The 7,895-nt window shown below is 49.5% G+C and overlaps 1 protein-coding gene across 6 annotated transcripts in view; it reads right to left on the bottom strand.

Annotated features, from left to right (window-relative positions):
• Positions 1-7,187, bottom strand: part of LOC144782386 (sodium- and chloride-dependent taurine transporter) — a 316,730-nt gene extending 309,543 nt beyond the window's left edge. For 2 of the 6 annotated variants that reach the window (XR_013601145.1, XR_013601144.1), the window contains exon 1: positions 4,551-6,963. The gene's annotated coding sequence lies outside the window, so the exon portion shown is untranslated. Of the gene's footprint in view, positions 1-4,550 lie in introns of all 6 variants that reach the window. The other 4 variants (XR_013601142.1, XR_013601143.1, XR_013601146.1 and 1 more) reach the window with 4 other exon arrangements.
• Between the last annotated feature and the right edge of the window lie 708 nt (positions 7,188-7,895).

Genomic DNA, 7,895 nt, shown 5'->3' on the forward strand with positions numbered 1-7,895 from the left:
AAGCTGGTAAAGACCTGGCTGCTCTGAAATCTGTGTGCGGCGTTAGTTTTCCGTGATGCACTATGAGGTGGATTAGCGCAGAGAACCCCTTTTTTGAGTAGCTAAGCGCTCTTTAGAACTCAACTAGTAATACTAATTGGTGTGGTGCCATTTTAGGTAATAGACTGCCAACCTTTATTGGCTCTGTCAGATTTTCAGCAATTGTTGGCAGAACATAGAGATGGACAGAGAGACAAACTTAAGACAGACTTAAGACAAACTTAAGACAAAATCCTAACTTAAGTCTGTCTTAAGACAAACTTAAGGCAAAATCCTAACTTCTGTGAATACCAAAAGTAGTAAGTTTAGGATTTTGTCTTAAATTAGTTCTGTGAATCGGGCCATTGTGTTGTGTGAAGTTTTAAGCACAGGGTGATCGAGCATCAAAGAGTAAACTAACCATAGACAGTATACCAGACAGGGCAACCCAAATAAAGTGACAATGGTAAGTTGAGCACTTGGCTTTAGGGAAATAGAAGGAAAGGAAATACAGTGTGATTCGGGAAATAAAAGCCCACAGAAGAAAAGACGTGAGCAAGTTATAAGACCAAAAGAGAGGATGGAGTTTATAAAGGAGTGAGTGACAACATCAAGAACCGCATAAGCTTAAGAAATAGTAGTTTCAGTAGGAAAGACTGATAGAAGCAACTAACAGACTTAAAAGAATGAGATCCTGATTCACAAAGGTAAAGTTCAGACCAAAAGTCTAACTTTACTAGTTTTCGGTATTCACAAAGGTAAGTTACGAGTAGTATCTTCACGAGGTTCCGCACTTGTGGTGGAGGTTCCACACTCGGGAGGAGGTTCCGCACTCGAGGCAAAATCTCTGCACTCGAGTTGGAATACCGCCCGAGTGCGAAGATTCTACCCCGAGTGCGGAACCTCCGCAGTTGTGAAGATACTACTCGTAACTTACCTTTGTGAATACCAAAAAGCAGTAAAGCTAGAATTTTGGTCTAAACTTGGACTTTTGGTGTAACTTTAACTTTATGAATCGGACCCTGAGGTAGGATGAGAGCTCAGAGTGATGTGAAGATGTAGAAAGTTTGTGTGGAGGGAGTATGAGTGGAGTGGGGAGAGCAGAATCAGCACTACAGATACTAAAACGATGGAAATAGATTCAATAGACAGTCAGTTACTTGAATAGTGGGGATGTTTTTCGCATTGTGGTTCTGAGTGGCATCAAATAGAGAAGAGGAGTGAAACGTGTGTTCTCTATAATGTCAATCGCCTGATATAATCCTTAGAAGGGGGTCTGGGGATCACAAATCTTGGTAACAGTGAGCAGATGGAGCAGACAGAATATAGAGAGGTTTATCACCAGAGAGTACTAGGACATCACAAAATGAGATGAGAAAGCCAATAAATAACAGGGAATTCAAGACAGTAAGGGCTGAGGAAGGAGATGTAATGAGGCTCAGTAACAAGTACTGGTGAGGATTGCATCCAAGACACTTAAACACTCATTGTAATTTGGGTGGATTATTGGATCAGTAAAGTCACACCATGAAACACCATTACCACAGGTGTCAGTGTTACCCAGCAGTGTTTTTTCACACGTCGTAATGGAGGCTACCACAAGTTTTTGGTTTAATCGACCACTAAAGTCACGTTATTCACCCTCCCCATTTTTCACCATGTTTTCTCTGCCCAAATCACTCCAGGTAAAAGAGGTGTCCTTCACACCCCCATCCTATGGGCATCGAGATTGACTTTATCAAGGGCCCAATAATCTGTGGTCCTATTCCCTTTACCACCCCTCCTCTCACCACTAGCCAACAGATAGTCTTTAATATGTGCCCTCCTTTTAAAATCCTATGTTTTCATTTTCACGCTTAACATCTTCCATTGAGAGAAAGACTCTTCTTTCTTCAGAAGTGTTTTAAGTCATTCTGTGGTAAAATCAGAGATCTCATATATAGCATAATGGGTTACTCGCTGCAGCCAGACTTCCTAGAGGTAGTCGCGTCCTTTATGACACCGAAAATTCAATCTAAGAGCGATAGCGAACTGTTGGATCTCCTACTCACAGCGGCTCTTAATACTATCCTAAACAACTGGAAAAACACAGGGAAAGCATCCTTCAAAAGCTGGTTCAACTGGATCACCTTCCTCAGAGGGGCACACAACATAACATCAAACCCATCACCTAACCCCAGCACAAAGGACGAGATGTGGCACTCCTTAGACAGCAACCTGGGCTCGCACAAACCTCCATAGCCAGGCCACAGGGCTAGACCACCCTACACACAGCCTCCCTACAGAGCAAACTCCGGAAGCAAGCAGCTAAAAACAACGCGATCCATCCTGTCCGCTACCCCTTCTCTCTTTTCCCACTTTCGCTTTCCCTCTCTAGGGTAACATATAAGTCCACCGCTGACAGTTTACGCCAAGTCTCTGAATTCCATCGAATGTTCATATGACCAATCACGCCAGCTAGACGCCTGCTGTAACCTCACCGGTGTACATCAACACTGATTGCCCTTACTTTTATCTGTACTGTACCTACAAAAATCTTCCAATAAAATCTTTTGAAATAAAAAAATAAAATAGAAAAAGAAGTGTTTTAAGACATGTATCGGCACAGAGAGATGACGAGACTATGACAATCTGTGCAAGGCCTGCACTGGCGTCATAGAGAACAAATCCATGAATTTGCAAAAGACGTGCAAACTTGTGCAGAAAGATAACAGCAGACTAGAGACAATCTGATGATGGACTTCCAAAACAGAGAAAGCACAGTTTAAACCATTAGTCTTTTGGAGAGGGGTTCCATAATGTGCTCATATCTGAGCTGGCAGGAAAAAGCATGCTGGGGATATCACAGCTACAATCATATTGCCAAAGGGCGTGAACACAGAGGAAGAGTTCAACTATTGTTCACCAAACATGTGCTACAGGTGAAGATGAGCATCTACAGGGGGAACTAAGGACCAAAACTAGAAAATTGAACTTCAGTGAGCGGACAGTGAATGCATAGAAACATCTGTCAGTAAAAAATCTTCAGTGAAAAACAGGCCATGAATTCAAACAAGTCACAGGAAGTTGTCACGGGGACATTTGCATTTTGAACAGCTTGGGTAATGGTGGAGGACATACAAGGGCAAGAGCAAACAGGAAACTGGATGGACAACCTGAAAAATGCTTTTCTGCCATTACATTCTATTTGTTTTGACATAAGTGCAAATCCCAAATAGCACAGTCATTACCCTGATTATCATACGGCTCAAAGGGTGAGTGTCTTATCTTTTTTGTATACCTGCGGCTCACATATACGTTCTCTTTTTGCATATCAGCGTAGTGCCTACACCGTGTGAAGCAAGCAGTCTCACCCGATTACTTCTTATCATTTGGCTGTAAACTATCACTTCCTAGTTCAGATAGGGACACCGTTGTGTGCATAGCTAATGCAAGAACTTTCCCACCGCAGGCAAAACTACTTTGTAATACTCTAGTCCCAAGACAATAATTTACATCTGTTCCTTGCATGGGCAACCCAGCCTGGTGCCTTTTGTGGAGGGCACTCTAGGCAGCCGCTGGGTATTGCCTTTCCGGGTTTTCCTGCTGAGGCTTTCGGAAAGGTTTGCCCCACTCTAGGGTGTAGAGAGCACTGTGACACTGACAACCATTGAGAATCATGCCGAATTCAGGGACACCTCAAATAGTCCCACAAAGGGCAGAGTCTCATTTCTTTAATCCCCAAGGGAATCCTCAATATTTGATCGTAGGTTTTTTTGTCCCTCTCAAAGCTATGGGAGAAAGGATATAGGGGCATTTCTAGGGCCTCCAAAAACTATCACATGAGCACATTTGCATTCTAGATAGGCTGTGGTTTACAGTCTATAAATCAGATTTACAAAGGGACACCTGCGGAGGTCAGACTTGCTCCAAAAAGTTAACAACTTACTTGGAGCCAATTTCCAACTTTTCTTCAATTCGCAAATAAGTCACGAAAATCTGCCACACTTGAAGATTTCCAGTTAACAAATGTGTAAGCAATCCCAAGTGTAAAAGTGCTGCAATTCCACATTTCCAGGTGTGTAAATGTCACACTCAATTGCATTTGCACTGATTAACTTTTGTTGTTTCTCCCTATGAAGGAGCACCTTCCTCTAGGCACCCACCAAATTTGGACTTCACCCATCCCAATGTCCACCCTGGAAACAAATTTACAGATGCCTTTAACATGAGTAAATCTCTAACATATTCACGCTGAGTAACTACGAGCAAAGGTTTGCAGGTGGATATTTCAGGGTGTTCCCAAGTTTTGCTGACGTCTGCCTCTTAGGGGGAGGGGTGGCAAAATTACCCCCTTGGCAGATGTACTTGCACTTAAACTTCTGGTTAAATTTAGACAGACTGCAGCTACAACTGGGGCTTGAAGTGCCTAGATATGCTGCCACAGGAAAAAAACTAATACATCAGAAACGTGACTCTGTGGCTCCTGGAATGGGAGAGGAGATATGCACGCTGTTGCGACCCACTGCCCCAGGCCCTGCGGGTCACCTTACCTGTGGAACTCGCTGGACGACTGGTCCTGCTCACATGCCCTGTTTCGCCTCTGTCCGTGTGTGAGACTGAGGGCAGCTCCGTCTCTTGAGTGACAGGTGCAGCTAAGGCTGGTCTGTGGGTTGCACTTCCGGCCCCTGAGAGAGAGGTGCCAGTTCAGTGAGAGGAGCTGCTCTGTCTCCTGTGAGAGAGGTACAGATCCTGCTCCTGTAGAGAGGTACAGCGCCGGCTCCTGTAAGAGAGGTACAGCGCCGGCTCCTGTGAGAGAGGTACAGCGCCGGCTCCTGTGAGAGAGGTACAGCGCCGACTCCTGTGAGAGAGGTACAGCGCCGGCTCCTGTGAGAGAGGTACAGCGCCGGCTCCTTTGAGAGAGGACTCTGCGATGGCCGTCAGCTGTCGCTCCTGTGAGAGCTCACACTCCTTTGTGAGATACACATCTGTGGCTCCCGTGTTCCAGCTGTGAGTGCCGCTGTCAGAGGTGCTGCTCCGTTTGGTGTTTGGGTGAGGTGCAGCTCAGACCTTGACGTGTGTGAGAGAGGCGGGGCTCTCGCTCGAGGGGGCGGGCCAGCCCCCCTGTGTCCTGTAAAAGAAGCTCAGATTTAGCCTCCAGGGCAGAGGCAGCTCGGAGTCTGGATTCCGTCAAAGATGAAAGGTCTAGCGCTTGACAAACCTGCAGTATTGGGTCTTGTTTTTAGGCGCTAGAAGTGCAGTTTGATGTGCGAAGCACTGTCTCTTGCGAGGAGGTGCATCTGTGAAAGAGTGTGTGAGAAGTGCAGCACCTGTGTGTGAAAGATGGAGCCCGGATCCTGTGAGGGAGGTGTGGCCCCTACTCCTGTGCGCGTAAAGCAGCTCCTAATCCGTGTGTGCGAAGTGCACGTGGGGGGCTGCAGCTCAGAATACGAGGGCGAGAAGTGAAGTTCCAGTGTGAACGTGGAGCTCAGACTACAGGATGTGAGAGGCAGCTCCTGCTCTTGTGTGGGAAAAGGAGCACAGGTTCCTGTTTCAAGTTGCAGAATCGTCTCCTCTGTAGCCAATACCGCTCTGACTCCTGTGTGTTTGAGCTGCAGTTGCTCCTGTGTGGGAAATGCAGCTCCTGTGTGGGAAATGCAGCTTCTGTTTGAAGCACAGCTGGTGCTCCTCTGTGGAAGGCGGAGCTCCTCCGCGTCAGCCGCAGCTCCTGTTACTGTGTGGTTAAGGTAGCTCCTCTGTAGGAGATGCAGCTCCTGTGTTGTTAATAAAGTTTCTGCTCCAGAGATTGGTGCACCTATCTTGAACCTCACCTTCTGCTCCTATCCGTGAGCTGCAGCTCCTTCTCCTGTGTGGAAGATGGAGCTATTGCTTCTATGTGTACCCTAACTCTCCTGCTCCTTTGATGAAGATGCAGCTCCTGTGTTGAATGTGCAACCCCTGTGTTGTTGATGCAGCTGCTGATCTGTGTTTAAGATGCAGCTCTTGCTCCTATGTGCGGCCTGCAACTCCTGTGTTAAAGATGCAGTTTTGCTCCTATGAGTGAGCTGCAGCTCCTGTGTTTTTGATGCAGCTCCTGCTCCTGTGTTGAAGATGCAGCTCCCGCTCCTGTGTTGAAGATGCAGCTCCCGCTCCTGTGTTGAAGATACAGCTCCTTGTGATTTTGATGCAGCTCCTGCTCCTGTGTTCAAGATGCAGCTCCTTGTGTTTTTGATGCAGCTCCCGCTCCTATGTTGAAGGTGCAGCTCCCGCCCCTGTGTTGAAGATGCAGCAAATCGTGATTTTGATGCAGCTCCTGCTCCTGTATTCAAGATGCAGCTCCTTGTGTTTTTGATGCAGCTCCCGCCCCTGTGTTGAAGATGCAGCAAATCGTGATTTTGATGCAGCTTCTGCTCCTGTGTTGAAGATGCAACTCCTGCACCTCTGCGGGCGATGCAGTTGCTAGTGATTTTGTTGAAGCTCCTGCTCCTGTGTTGAAGATGCAGCTCCCGCCCCTGTGTCGAAGATGCAGCAAATTGTAATTTTGATGCAGCTACAGCTCCTGTGTTGAATATGCAGCTTCCGCTCCTGTCTTGAAGATGCAGCTCCCGCTCCTGTGTTGAAGATGCAGCAAATTGTAATTTTGATGCAGCTACAGCTCCTGTGTTGAATATGCAGCTCCCGCTCCTGTGTTAAAGATGCAGCTCCCGCTCCTGTGTTGAAGATGCAGCTCCTTGTGATGTTGATGCAGCTCCTGCTCCTGTGTTGAAGATGCAGCTCCTTGTGATGTTGATGCAGCTCCCGCTCCTGTGTTGAAGATGCAGCTCCCGCTCCTGTGTTGAAGATGCAGCTCTTGCACCTCTGTGGGAGATGCAGGCCCTGTGCTGTTGCTCCTGTGTTAAAGTTGCAGATGCAAGTCCTACACCTGTGTGTGAGCTGCGGCTCCTGTGTGTGAGCTGCGGCTCCTGTGTTGTTGATACACTTTCAGCTCGTTTCTGAGTGGCCCAGGGTTCTTGAACTTCGACCCCTGCTCCTGTGCTCCTGAGCTGCAGCTCGGGTTCCCGTGGGGGCTGTGCACACCCCCCTGAGAGGCGCTCCCTGTGTCCTTGGTCTCGCCCGGCTCCCTCCCGTGCGCTCTCCGTGTCAGGCAGGAAGCTTCCCTCCTTTATAAGCGGCGGGGCTGCCGTGTGTCCGGCTGCGGCCGTGCTCAGCATCCGAGCCCTGGAAAAACCCCAGGCCGGCCCCCGAGGGAGGGAAGCTAAGGAGGGTGGGGGAGCGCGGGAGGGGGGGGCGATCCTGGTCACACCTGCCTCGGTTGTCGCCTCTCGGTGCCTCCTGGGGGGTGGGCAGGGGACCTCTGAGCATTCTGAGGTGGACAGGGGGCACCTGTGCCTTCTGGGGTGGGCAGGCAGGGGGTCCTCTGTGCCTTCTGGGGTGGGCAGGGGGTCCTCGGTGCCTTCTGGGGTGGACAGGGGGTCCTCTGTACCTCCTGGGGGTGGGCAGGGGCTCCTCTGTGCCTTAAGGGGTGGGCAGGGGGTCCTCTGTGCCTTCGGGGGGTGGGCAGGGGGTCCTCTGTGCCTTCAGGGGTGGGCCGGGGGTCCGCTGTGCCTTCTGGGAGTGGGCAGGGGGGCACCTGTGCCTTTGGTGGGCAGGCAGGGGTTCTTCTGTGCCTTCTGGGGTGGGCAGGGGGTCCTCTGTGCCTTCTGGGAGCAGGCAGGGGGCCCTTTGGGCCGTCTGGGGTGGGCAGGGGTTCCTCTGTGCCGTCTGGGGTGGGCAGGGGTTCCTCTGTGCCGTCTGGGGTGGGCAGGGGTTCCTCTGTGCCTTCGGGTGGGTGTACTGGGGGTCCTCTGTGCCTTCGGGGGTGGGCAGGGGTTCCTCTGTGCCTTCGGGTGGGTGTGCTG

The sequence above is a fragment of the Lissotriton helveticus genome, chromosome 9, assembly GCF_964261635.1.
Source record: "Lissotriton helveticus chromosome 9, aLisHel1.1, whole genome shotgun sequence".
In the NCBI taxonomy this organism is placed as follows: domain Eukaryota; kingdom Metazoa; phylum Chordata; class Amphibia; order Caudata; family Salamandridae; genus Lissotriton; species Lissotriton helveticus.